At 44.1% G+C, this 14,735-nt stretch overlaps 1 protein-coding gene across 1 annotated transcript in view; it reads right to left on the reverse strand.

Annotated features, from left to right (window-relative positions):
• Nucleotides 1-14,735, reverse strand: part of USP12 (ubiquitin specific peptidase 12) — a 76,762-nt gene that overhangs the window by 34,593 nt on the left and 27,434 nt on the right. The gene's annotated exons all lie outside the window — the stretch shown is intronic.

Consider the following 14,735-nt stretch of genomic DNA (forward strand, 5'->3'; position numbering starts at 1 on the left):
GATGTGGTCACGAATGACTACGGATTCCTTTGAACTATTTGCTGTAGTCAACTGCTGTGCCGTCTAGACATATCCCGCAAATATGGTCGGACAAGCCGCTCCCCAGAACCAGGCGGCTCACGCTGTGACTGGCAAACTCAAACTTTTTTTTTTTATTTTTTTTTTTCAGAAAGGCAGCCAAAGATTATGTTATTATGTAAGAAAACTGCAACCTTCCCCACAATCCTGGACTCGCCGGAGAATATGGAGAAGGATGATAAAGTACTGGTTAGTAATGGAGGACGATCATGTTACAATGCGGAAAATTAATTCTTATAGATGCCCCTTCACACACATATGGTTTCCACATTGCAGAGCATTAGGGTCATTATTTCTATATTCATTACAGGCAGATTCCAGGTATAATACGCCTGGAAAAAAAAAAAAAAGGAGTTGTGTGTACATAGCCCTTCAGCCGTGTTCACATACTGTTTTTGCAAAGTTTATTTTTCTTTGTAGATAAAACCTGCTTTCTTGTAGCTAAAAACGCTGACAGTATGTTTTTTTAATGTGAAAAATAAGCTAGTTCTATTCACCAAAAACACAGCGGAACCTTTTTGCACTCATTAGCTTCTAGGGGTAAGAACTAGAAAAGCGCTGCAAAAACAGAGAATTGACGGGCTGCAGATTTCAATCACAGAAAAAAAAAAATCAATTGTGTGCATGAGATTTCTGTAACTTCAGCTATTGCTGGTAATGAAAAATTCTGCATATTTCCCCAAAAATACCAAACCACTGCAAAAATGCTGCATGCAAACATGACCGTTTTATCACGGTTAGCATCACTGTTAGTCAAGTGTACCTCTCATTTCACAATAAGGGGTCTTGTGTGGACAGGAGAAATAAGTCTGTTTCTGGCCATGATACGTCACTACATTTTTCAGCAGTTTTTCCCTCTGCAGGCTCTCATCTTCAGTCGTCTCTGAGCTAGTGGGAGACTAGCTGCTATGATGTCTCCCATAACCAAAATAGAGGAGGAGATCCTGCTCCCCTATCCCTAATACAACACATCTCCAAAAACCAGCCGCAGCAAAACCTGGCCACTTCTGACCTGGTGACAAGTCCTCTTTAAAGTTCAAGATACATGGGTTATTAAAAGGTTAACGCGACAAGTCTTTTCCAGTAGACTAACCTTAGGCACCAAGGTAATGAGATCCCAGTGGAACCGACTTATTTGCCATCTGTATGTTCATCGCTCCATAAACCAGAATATAACACTGCATGAAACCGTGGAGAACAGCCCAGAGAGAAAGAATTAAAGGGCAGCTTTACCTAAATAAAGCTTTCTATAATGGTCTCAACGTCTCATCAGGAGCGCGCAGCCAGAGGGTTGCGAGCTCCCGGCCATGGATGGTTCGGAGCGGTGCCATAGTTGTGCCGCAGGTCTGAATGGAGCCTTCTCCCATGAGGCAGCGTAGGCTACTTAGGCTAGTTGGATGCAGCCATCTGAGCCAGCTTCAGACACAAAGCCCGCTAGCGGTGCGAGCTCTGAACCTAGGTAACCAGCTGATCAGAGTCGGCAGGGTAGCCGCTAATCCAAGCAACAAGCGGCACAATATCTGTTTTTGAAAATGGGAGAGGATTTTTAATAAGATTGAAAAGCTGCTCATTATTACAAGCCCTTTACAAGTTTTACCCACATAACTGTCAGCCACTTCAGTTTTCTAATCTATTTTGCATTTTAGCTACGGTGGCTCAGTGGTTAGCACTGCAGTCTTGCATCACTGGGGTGCGGAGTTCAAATCCCACCAAGGACAAGTGAGGAATTTGTATGTTCTCCCTGTGTTTGCGTGGGTTTCCGCCCACACTCCAAAGACATACGGATAGGGAATTTATACTGGGAGCCCCAATGGGGACAGTGATGTCTGTACAGCGCTGTGAAATAGGACGGTGCAATATCAGTTTAGTAAAGAAGTTACTCACCATTTTCAGAACAAAAAAATAAATAAAACCCACTAGATCGCAATTTCCAGAGGCTGAAAACGAGCCTATTTCTTGTTTGCTTTGACGGAAGACAGGACCGCCAATGTTTCACCTCTTCCTAGACTTTTGGGCTGTGCGAGTGATCGCGTTAGATCAGTAGATCTTCTTCCGACATCTACAACTTGCCAGTCAGTCTCTGAAATCTTGTCAGTTCCAGAATAACCTTGTTGTGCCGAGTTCAACATCTCGGAAAATCAATCACTTGTTCTAATATCTGAACCTGACAGACAACTTTACACAATATCCTGTCTAAAAAAAGAGCCAAAACTAAAGTAAAGTTGACTTTTCTCTTTTTTTTTTTTTTTTTTTGTTTTAAAAGGACTCAAAATTAAATGAGGTGCAAGTCACAAATGTGACCATTTTTCCTCCAGAGAAGGGTGCAAAAGCAACAGAAAATCGTCCCATTGCCAACATTTATTGACTGATGGAAAGAGGCTTTAAGCAGCCACCGGCAGAAGATGGGACCGATCAACAAGATATTAATGCCGTCTTCACCATAAGCGGCGCTCTTACAGGAGGGATGAAGAGAAGGTAGAAAGTGCTCAGTAAGGTCACATTCAGTATTTGGAAGCCAAAACCAGGAGTGGAACAATCAAAGGAAAAGTATAATAGAAACACGTCGCCACTTCTGGATTTATCACCCACTCCTGGTTTTGGCTTGTAAATCCTGAATGTGTGAATGCGGCCTAAGGCTTTATTCACACATCAGTATTTGTATGCCAAAACCAGAAGTATCTGCAAATCACAGAACCGATTTGTATTTGGCTTCTACACTAGATTTCTCAACAGATCGCTACAGGGAAAAAAATCAATTTTATTAAAGGACATGCAACTATAATTCATTTAACCTCTTAGTGTCAGCTAATTTGACCTTAATGACCAGGCCAATTTTTACATTTCTGACCACTGTCACTTTATGAGGTTATAGCTCTGGAACGCTTCAACGGATCCCGCTGATTCGGAGACTTGTTTTTTCCTGACATATTGTACTTTCTTGTTAGTGGTAAAATTTCTTCGATATGACTTGTGTTTATTTATGACAAAATGGAAATTTTACAAAAACCTAATGTTACAATTTTAAAACTTAATTTTTGTGCCCCGAAATCAGAGAGTCATATGGCACAAAATAGTTAATAAATAACATTTCCCACACGTCTACCTCTGCACAATTTTGCAAACATCTTTTTTTGTTAGGACGTTATAAGGGTTAAAAGTTGACCAGCGATTTCTCATTTTCCCAACAAAATTTACAAAACTTTTTTTTTTTTTTTTTTTTTTTTTTTTAAGGACCACCTCACATTTGAAGTGAGTTTGGGGTGATCAATATAACAGAAAATACCCAAAAGTGACACCATTCTAAAAACTGCACCCCTCAAGGTGCTCAAAACCACATTCAAGAAGTTTACTAACCCTTTAGGTGCTTCACAAGAACTAAAGCAAACTTTTATTTTCACAAGGGTAACAGGAGAAAATGGACCACAAAATTTGTTGTGCAGTTTCTCCAGAGTACGCCGATACCCCGTACATGGGGGAAAGACACCGTTTGGGCGCATGGCAGTGCGCAGAAGGGAGGGAGCACCGTTTGACTTTTTGAACGCAAAATTGGCTGGAATCAATGGCGGGCGCCATGCCACGTTTGGCGACCCCCTGATGTACCTAAACAGTGGAAACCCCCCCAACTCCAACCTTAACACAGCCCTAACCCTAATCCTAACACCACAACCGTAATCCTAGCCCCAACTGCAAAGAATGGAAAAAAATACATTTTGTTATCTTATTACTTTTACCTAACTAAAGGGGTGACAAAAGGGGAGTTGGATTTACTATTTTTTTTTTTTTTTATTTTGATCACTGTGGTAGGGTCTATCACAGTGATCAAAATGAACCAATAGGAAAAAAATCTACTATTGTTGCCGACCGTCAAATCTCGGCAGACACTGCGCATGCGCCCATTTTCTTCCAAGAAGAAGATGCTGATGGCCAGGGGATGCCATTTCTCTCTCTTCTGGCATGCTAGATCATATCAGAGGAAAAATTTAAAAAATTTTTTTGCGATTGCCGTTATTCGGCGATCACAAGACTGGGGATGGTAAAAACCGACCTGAGTCATTCTCCGGGGTCTCAGCTACCCCCGGTAGTCGAGAACCCGGAGATATTCTGATGCTAGGGGCACTATACCCTTATTTCTCAGCACCGTTAAAAAGCAGCGCTGAGGAATAAGTACCTTTAACTGCCGCCGTTACAAGGATTTTAACTGACACAAAAAACTGAAGTGTGAAACAGACCTTAGGCCTCTTTCACACTTCAGTTTTTTGCATCAGTCAAAATCCGCCAAAAGGACGGATGCTGGATCCGTTTTAGAACTGATGACAACGGATGTAACCCATCCGTTTTTTTGACGGATCCGCAAAATGAAGAATTTTAAAGGAATCGTAGGAGAGAAAAAAAAAAAAAAAAAAAAATTGAGGATCCGTTTTTTTCAAAACCTGGCGGATTGTGACTGATTGTAAAAAACTGAAGTGTGAAAGAGGCCTTAGTGGGATAATTAGTCGGAGTAACTAACGCCCCTCAGACTAGTCGCCACATAAAGGGGATTGATACCATGCAGGGAGAGGTGGCTATACAAACATGGTTGTGGCATAGGGGACTAGGGCAGCTGTTACATTCCCTTTAACCCCTTCACTACCAAGGGTGGTTTGCACGTTCATGACCGGGCCAATTTTTACAATTCTGACCACTGTCCCTTTATGAGGTCATAACTCTGGAACGCTTCCATGGATCCCAGTGATTCTGACATTGTATTCTCGTGACATATTGTACTTCATGTTAGTGGTAAAATTTCATTCAAATAACTTGCCTTTATTTGTGAAAAAAAACCCTGAAATTTGGCAAAAATTTTGAAAATTTCGCAACTTTCCAACTTTGAATTTTTATGCCCTTAATTCACAGAGATACGGCACACAAAAAAACTTAATAAGTAACATTTCCCACATGTTTACTTTACATCAGCACAATTTTGGAACCAAAATTTTTTATTGTTAGGAAGTTATAAGGGTTAAAAGTTGACCAGCGATTTCTCATTTTTACAACACCATTTTATTTTTAGGGACCACATCACATTTGAAGCCACTTTGAGGGGTCTATATGATAGAAAACACCCAAAAGTGACACCATTCTAAAAACTGCACCCCTCTAGGTGCTCAAAACCACATTTAAATCCACGATACCTCATTTAAGTCATTTTTTTATGCTTTGGCGCTTTTATGCAATGAAAATAATTTTATATAAAAAAAATTATTTTTCCATCGCTTTATTCTGCGAGCTATAATTTTTTTTATTTTTTTTCACTGATGGCGCTGTGTGGCGGCTCGTTTTTTGCAGGACAAGATGACGTTTTCAGCGGTACTATGGATATTTATGTGTCTTTTTGATCGCGCGTTATTGCACTTTTTGTTCGGCGGTATGATAAAGCATTGTTTTTTGCTTTGTTTTTTATTTTTATTTTGTAAAGGGTTTGCTAAAGGGGTTAACTAATGGGACAGTTTTATAGGGCGGGTCGTTATGGATGCGTCGATACTAAATATCTGTACTTTTATTTTTTTATATTTTCAAAAAATGAATTTATTACACTGTGATCGTGTTTGATCGCAGTGTGCCAGGGGTTAACGTGCTGGGGGCGGTCCGTGACCGCCCCTGACATAGTGCCGGGTGTCAGCTGTGATAATCAGCTGACACTGGCCGCGATCAGCAGATCCAAGTGATTGCTAGCAGCTTCCACTGACTAAACTGCAATTAAACAAACTGCAATAGACAAGAGATAAAATAGGAGGTTGGATGCGGCCCCCTGAGATCCCCTTGGGGTTTTTACCAGTCTGAATTACTGGTCTTTCCAGGCACGGTCTAGAATGAACTAGTTAAAAAATGTCCACGAGAAAAGACAATTACTTCAAAAGACAAAGCCATAAGCACAGGGAGTGCCGCCACAAAGCAGTGTGTGCTTTCTACTAATTAGGTGAAAGTCCCAGGCCACTAATTGGCGCAAAGCTAAGGCAACCACCGCTGTAATGGAGTCTCACGAGAGAGAGAAGATGACGACGCCGAGTATATCCTGCACATTTACCAACGGGTACAGCCAATATATGAGAGAATACTGCTCGTAGGATCAGAGACACAGCCGGCCATATAAAGCCATGCTCACATGTAGCATAAACGCCGCGGTGTTTTGTGCAGAAATTCTGCGGTGTTTAATAATTCAAGGATTGTGGCTATGATCCAGAGAAATCTCCTGCCCCCCCAGTGCGCTGCTTCTGCACTAAAAACACATTAAAAAGAACCAGTCAGGCGACCCACGCTGCCCAAACCGCGGGCCACTCGGATCAGAGCCCGGGTGCACTTTGAAGAACGGGCCGCAGAGCGTAGCCAGGGATAAGGCACATCCAGCACTCCCCGCTCTTATTAGCACCGCAGCTGATGACTGACAACCCTCTCCCTATTGGGCACATGGGGAGGTCACTCATCTCAAGCAGCGCTGCCAAGAGCTGGCTCGGGGTGGCACCAGACTCTTATTAATATCCAGCAAAAGTAATGGAGTCCTGGGTTCAAATCCCACCAAGGGCAACATCTGTAACTTGTTTGTATGTTCTCCCTGTGGTTGCGTGGGTTTCCTCCCACATTCCAAAGACATACTGATAGCGGATTTAGATTGTGAGCCCCAATGGAGACAGTGATGATAATGGAAAGCACTGGGGAAATAATGACGCTATAAGTGACTAGTCGCAGCATATTATAGACCGGGGATCACAAACGCAGCCTGTAAACGGGCAGAGCATGGAGAATATGAAGATGACGGGCCGCTTTCCTAGATGACTTTTTTTTTTTTAAATTTTATATTGAATTTTGATGACTTTTTATTCCACTGTGTGTGAGACACATGTGCTTTGGCGTGATGTCATGTCGTTTGGCCTGCCCTGTCCCGTGGATGTCACAGGTGCTCTGGTGTCCCAAGGTCGGCAGCTGACAGCCTCAGCGGCCGCATAAAGCCCCCATGCTTGAGACCCCTGCTCTTGATATACAGGTTGCTTATTTTTTGCATATAGGCTTCACTATATGACAAAAAAAAAAGTGGGGAAAAAACAAAGCTCGTCGCATTACAGAAAGGACGCATGTAAATAAACAAATTGAATGGGAAAAAAAAAACAAGTGATAAACATGTCAAAAATGCGCATATTTTATGCAGATTTTTCTGCAGAAAAAAAAGCGCACATGGAATTGTTCACGTCATTTTCTTTTTACTCGCTTGTTCAAAAAGCAAGCAACGGATAGCGTGTGCTGCCTTTTTTTCTTTTTTGACTAAGGCTATGTTCACACATTGTGTTTTTTATGCATTTATTCCCGAAGGCAAAACCTGCTCTCTTTGCAGGAAGAAACACTGCAAAAAATTTGCTGCATTTTTTTTGCTGTGTTTTTTTGTCATGCTACATTTGTCTCTTGTGCATGATGAAAATGTTTAGTGCAAAAAAAAAATAAATTTTTTATATATATATATATATATATATATATATATATATATATATATATATATATATATATATATATATATATTATTCTACCTCATCAGGTTTTGGAACAAAAACGCAACAAAGCCAGATATCTGCGTTTTTTTTTGCACCACCCGTTGCTTTCAATGGGTGAAAAGAGCTGGAAAAAAAAAAAAAAAAAAAAAACAGTAAAAGAAATGAGGACAAAAAAACCAAGCTGTGTGCGTGAGATTTTTGAAATCTAAGACATAGCAGGTACTGAAACTTCTCTCATGAAAAAAAAAAAAAAAAAAAAGATTTAGATGACCCCAACTCTTAAAACCACGTCTCACATCGTGAGATCACCGAAACATCACAGATTTTGTGATGCAAGTCCAGGGCTGTGGAGTCGGTAAGCCAAACCTGCGACTCCGACACCTCAATTTCCCTTACACCGACTCTGACTACCACATATATTGCTTATATTTAAGTGAAAAATTTATTGTAGTAAAATGTGAACATCAGACATTTAATCATTTCTATGATCAAGATATTTAGATAGAACATAATATCTATTTAATGGAGTACAACTTTAGAACACAAAAAACTAATAAATTGTAAATATGTAATACACTGTGTTACATAACCACTCAGCACCAAGAATATGTTGTGCAGTTAAATGTATATATAACATGTATATATAATAGGTTCCATGTGAGATGCATGTCCCTAATGTATCAGCAGTGTCCGCCCTCCCCCCACCTTTGTAATTCCCACAGTAAACATACGCAGGCTCCGGCCACCTGCGGCTTTTGTAATTCAGGTCTGGCCTGACGCTTGTCTATTGGCCAGCCCTCTGTATCTGTGTGATATATTCTGTGTGATATATTCTGTGTGATATATTCTGTGTCCTGTGAGTAAAGTGTTGTCAGACTGGAAATACGTGGAGAAGCAGTGATCATATGCGCCCATGTAACCCAGGGATTCCAGCCAGCGTCATTCATTCAGACTCCAGCCAACGCAGAGTGGACCGCCGAAAACACGGGGTGGTACTGGAAGAGGTACCCCAGCTTGGTAGACCCCATTACACTGGTGGCAGACAGCGGGATTTGATACCCCTTCTACAGGAAGAAAGGAATGAATGGAAAATAACTACCAGAAGTTAAAGAGGACTACATTAAGGCTGAGTTCACACGTGGCGTTTTTTTCGCGTTTCCGCGGCGGTTTTAACTGCGCGATTTTGCCACGAAAACACGAAAAATAAGCATCCCATGCATTCCTATGGGATTCCGCAATGCTGTGCTAATGCTGCGGTTTTTACCGCGGCGGAATTGCTTCGCGGTAAAAACCGCAGCATGCTCATTAATTTGCGGAATCGCGGCGATCCCGCACCCATAGGAATGCATTGTTCCGCTTACTTCCCACATGTGGCTGTGCACACCATGCGGAAAGAGATTCCGGGGCAACTTTGACCCTTGTGACGCCTCATCTTGTCTGGGACGGAGAAGACGGACCGGACAGTGGCAGTTCGTGTAGCAGGGGGAGCTATACATTGACTGCCCACTGCCAGGATTCACCTGAACTGGGGAGTCGGGGATGGCCTTGTTGAGGTTGGCTTGATGGAGGATTTGCCTGCAGACGTCTTGCTGGGAAATGACTTGGGGCCCATGTTGACTGCATTCTCGGTGGCCCCTCTGGCTGAGACATATCCTGTGACCACCCGGAGACAAGCTCGAGCTGCGGAAGCGGAATCACACTCAGAGGCGGCCCAGGTAAGCCATGCACATATTCCCATAGCCAGACACATTTCTTGGGCCACCCCAGATAAATTTAAGAGGGAGTTACTTGAGGATCCTTCATTAGAGGGATATCGTGGGAAGGCACAGGAGGGGAGAGGAGTACTGGAAGGGGAACAGTTTGTATGGAAGCAGGGACTCCTCTACCGGATCACAGAGCAGCACCTCACAGGGACGAGCCCCACTATAAAACAGCTGGTAGTTCCCAAGAAGTATAGGCAGGAGTTACTGCGAATCTCTCATGATATACCCTTGGCCGGGCACTTCGGCGTCAGTCGCACCAGGCATCGTCTGACACAAAACTTCTTTTGGCCGAGGGTAACCTATGATGTTCGTCAGTACTGCCAGACCTGTTGACAGTTGTCAGCGCATTGGCAAGAGGGGGGGGGGAAAATCGATGCAAGGCCAAATTACGCCCCCTCCCCATTGTGGAGGAACCATTTAGCCGAGTAGCGGTCGATCTGATAGGGCCGTTAGCCAAACCCAGTCCGTCCGGGAAAAAGTATATATTGACAGTGGTAGATTATGCCACACGGTATCCAGAGGCGATTGCGGCCTAACATACTGGCAGAGACGGTGGCGGCCACCCTGCTCCAGGTTCTCTCACGGGTTGGATTTCCCCGGGAGATTATCTCGGACCAGGGTACCCAGTTTAAAGCAGAGGTGACCAACCAACTGTGGAAGCTGTGCGGCGTAAAGTCCATTAGAAGCGCCCCATACCACCCGCAAACCAATGGGTTGTGTGAACGCTTTAACGGGACATTAAAACAGCTCATTGGGACTTTTACCAGGACCTACAGGGACTGGGAGAAATTCTTGCCACACCTCCTGTTTGCCTATCGGGAGGTGCCCCAAGAATCCACGGGCTTCTCCCCGTTCGAGCTGGTATACGGGAGACGGGTAAGGGGAGCCCTAGACTTAGTGCTGGAACACTGGGAAGGGGAGGGCCTCATAGAAGGGGTACCTATTGTACCCTATGTGCTGGAATTCCGGGACCGCCTACAGGAGCTGACCCAGGTTGTACGTGAGAACCTGCAGGCGACACAGCGGCGCCAGTGCTTATGGTACGATCGGAGGGCCAGAGAGCGCACTTTGGAAATAGGAAAGAAGGTCCTGGTGTTAGAGCCTACTAAGCAGAATAAGTTTCAAGCTGCATGGCAGGGGCCCTACCAGGTAGTGGGGAAAATAGCCGACACAACCTATAATGTCGCCAATTGTGACGAGCCCAGGGTTATCCGCATGTTCCACATGAATATGCTGAAGCCCTACCGGGAGCGCCCTGAAGAGGTAGTGGCCATCTGTGCACCTAAAGCAGAGGATTTAGCCGGACTTCCCTTGCCGGATGTCTTAGGGGAAAGGACTCAGTCTAAAACATTGGACCAGGTACACTTGGGTGAAGACCTAGGCCCCCGGGAGAGAAAGCAGGCGGAGGCGTTGTTGAGGCTGCGACAGAGGATGTTTTCAGAGAGACCGGGGTACACTCGCCTGGCACAACACAAGGTTGAGACCCAGGATCAGACCCCCCTGTGACAAAACCCCTTCCGCGTCCCTGAGTCTGTACGAGAGGGGATGCGACAAGAGATACAAGAGATGTTGCGTTTAGGGGTCATTGAAGAGTCAGATAGTCCCTGGGCATCCCCCGTAGTGTTAGTGCCCAAGAAGGATGGGACTACATGGTTTTGTGTAGACTATCGGAAACTCAATGAGAAAACAGTGACGGATGCATACCCCATGCCGCGTGTAGATGAGTTGTAAGACCGGCTGGAGGGGGCAAAGTATTTGACCACCATCGATCTATGCAAAGGCTACTGGCAGATTCCCCTTAGTCCTGACGCAATTCCCAAGTCGGCATTTGTCACCCCGTTCGGCTTATTCCAGTTTCGAGTTATGCCATTCGGGATGAAGAATGCCCCGGCGACCTTCCAAAGGCTGGCTGACCGGCTTCTGGATGGTCTCCAGGACTATGCTTGTGCCTACCTGGACGACATCGCCATCTACAGTGCGACATGGGAAGAGCATGTAAATCACCTAGAGACAGTATTGGACAGGATCCACCAGGCCGGAATCACCCTGAACCCAAACAAGTGTCAAGTGGGCAAAGCAGAGGTTCAGTATTTAGGGCATTGGGTGGGAAGTGGGAAACAGCGACCAGAACCAGCCAAGATTGAGGCCATAGCCAAATGGCCCACCCCACGCACTAAAACCCAGGTCATGGCGTTTCTAGGGACAGGGGGGTATTACAGGAAATTCATTCCCAATTACAGCAGCGTAGCCAAGCCCCTCACTGATTTGACCCGTAAGAACCAACCCCGCCAGGTAACCTGGACCTCAGAGTGTGAGGAAGCCTTCCGTCAACTAAAGAACGCCCTCACCAATACCCCTGTATTGGCCGCACCCGATCCAACTAAACGTTTCCTGGTTCACACAGACGCTTCTATGTTTGGATTGGGGGCAGTACTGAGCCAAGTCGGGCCAGACGGCCAAGAACACCCGGTAGCTTACCCGAGTTGGAAACTACTGCCCCGTGAAGTAAGCTATGTGGCCATCGAGAATGAGTGCCTGGTGGTAGTATGGGCACTCAAAAAGTTGCAACCATATTTGTATGGACGACAGTTTTCCCTCCTAACGGACATAATCCCCTAGTCTGGCTTAATCGGGTCTCCGGAGACAACGCCAGATTGCTGCGGTGGAGTTTAGCCCTACAACCTCTGGACTTCACCATCCACCACAGACCCGGCAAACAAAACGGTAACGCCGATGGACTAATTCGACAAACGGAACTTGTACCAACCCCATAAACTTCGGTCATCCCCAAACCGATCCGTTGAGGATCAGACTGTGTATGCCGATCACGTCGCTGAAAAGGGGGTGTTACATAACCACTCAGCACCCAGAATATGTTGTGCAGTTAAATGTATATATAACATGTATATAATAGGTTCCATGTGAGATGCACGTCCCTAATGTATCAGCAGTGTCCGCCCTCCCCCACCATTGTAATTCCCACAGTAAACATCCGCAGGCTCCGGCCACCTGCGGCTTTTGTAATGCATGTCTGGCCTGACGCTTGTCTATTGGCCGGCCCTCTGTAGCTGTGTGATATATTCTGTGTCCTGTGAGTAAAGCGTTGTCAGACTGGAAATACGTGGAGAAGCAGTGATCTTTTATATGCGCCCATGTAACCCAGGGATTCCAGCCAGCGTCATTCATTCAGACTCCAGCCAACGCAGAGTGGACCTCCAAAAACACGGGGTGGTACTGGAAGAGGTACCCCAGCTTGGTAGCCCCCGTTACACACTGTACTATCGAATATATATATATATCTATATATATCTATATCTATATATCTATGTAATAAACTATGTAAGTGGCAAAAAACAGCAGTTTTCAACAAAAACATACTAAATAACATTTGTGTAGTCTATGAATTTGTTCTAAGAAATAGAATTGCCTCCATCAGATCCTCCTTCATTGGCCTTAAAATTATTAGGTCAGATTTGAGGTCATCAGAGAAAAACCTCTCTACACTAACTTAGGTTGGAGGCAAAGCCGTAACCATATGGGCAACATCTCTAACAATTTCCAAGTATAAAGGAATTGCCTCATGCACAGTCAGTTTTGCTGAACGGTTGAGTTTTTCTTTGAGAGCAAGTGAAACATTTTGCTGAAATATGGTCAATCTGCTTGCTATAGGAGACGGAGTGAAATCTTTTTCCTTGCGGCAACGCTTTCCCTGTTCCATATCATCTAAATACTTGTCAAAGTCAAACTCCTCATCTGATGAGGATGAAGATATGGCAGCAGTAGCACTCTCAGGACCCAAGTCCTCTTGCGCCTGGCAGTCCTCCTGTAGGCCACTCAGGAAACTGCTACCTCAGTCAGAGTTTCTTTTCCTTTAGTAAGCTGTTGATCATCAAGCAATATACGATGACTTGGGTCCACATAAACAGCTGCCAGAAAATTTTTAATTTTCCAGTAGCTGTGTCTCTCTCCGGTTCATTGAAGCAGAAATGCCATCTGCGATTAAATCTCCTCTTTGGGACAGGCAAAATAGCAAGTTCTTCCACACCCTTATGAAAATGCCAGGAGTTAAATCCTCAGCTTGTAATTTTTTAGTCACGGTAAATAGGTGATTAAGCAATTCCTTTAATTCAGCCACCTGTGTCCATTGACCTTCATTTAGGGTTACCTGAGGGTTCACCATACCTATAAGAAACGGTTTTAGCCAGGATCAAAACAGGGGGGGGGGGGGGCAGAATCTCATACTGCACACCTCAGCTGCTGCAGAACTTTATACTGCACACCCCTACACTTGAAAATAAAGCCTGCACCTTAAGATGTGATGAATGCAGTCTATTTATTCCAACTGTCAATTGATGTGTTACTGAAAACAAGCAATGCCTGTCCTGGGTGTCCTTTTGGGCAGCTATGAGGTGTACCTGACTGGTGCTAAAAAAAAAAAAAAGAAAAAAAAAAAAAAAAAAAAAAAAGGAGTGTTAGTCTCTGTGCTACCCAGCTTTCATTCTTTTTGGTACAGATAAGATATGGATAGACAGATATGGATAAATGGATAGATAAAAGCAGATTAGAAATCTGCTCTGCTATTGAAAACATTATCTATGAGCTCAAAAACCTTTCAGGTGATGCGGTTTTTTAAAAAGCTGATCTGCTTTTGCAGCTGAAAAACGTATCCTCAAAAAACGCAGCAAAAATGCTGTGTGTGAATGTAGCCTTAGATCAGGAATAGAACAGCCATTTATAGGACATTTCATAACTTTCCCAAATTCCTATGAAAAAATATTCAGCACATTCTGCATTGATCTACTGTACCCAATTTATTATAGAAATCATAGAATCGTAGAGTTGGAAGGGACCTCCTGGGCCATCTGGTCCAACCCCCTGCTCAAAGCAGGATTCGCTAAATCATCCCAGTCAGATGTCTGTCCAGCCTCTGTTTGAAGACTTCCATTGAAGGAGAACTCACCACTTCTCGTGGCAGCCTGTTCCACTCATTGATCACTCTGTCAAAAAGTTTTTTCTAATATCTAATCTGTGTCTCCTCCCATTCAGTTTCATCCCATTGCTTCTAGTCTTTCCTTGTGCAAATGAGAATAAAGTTGATCCTTCTACAATGTGACAGCCTTTTAGATATTTGTAGACAGCTATTAAGTCTCCTCTCAGTCTTCTCTTTTGCAAACTAAATATTCCCAAATCCTGCAACCTTTCCTCATAAGACAGGGTTTGCAGACCGGTCACCATTCTGGTCGCTCTTTTCTGAACTTGCTCCAGTTTGTTGATGTCTTTTTTAAAATGTGGTGCCCAAAACTGGACACAATATTCCAGATGAGGTCTGACCAAAGAGGAGTAGAGGGAAATAATGACTTCACGTGATCTAGACTGT

The sequence above is a fragment of the Dendrobates tinctorius genome, unplaced genomic scaffold (genome assembly GCF_039654945.1).
Source record: "Dendrobates tinctorius isolate UK_male_01 unplaced genomic scaffold, ASM3965494v1 ptg000075l, whole genome shotgun sequence".
NCBI lineage: Eukaryota > Metazoa > Chordata > Amphibia > Anura > Dendrobatidae > Dendrobates > Dendrobates tinctorius.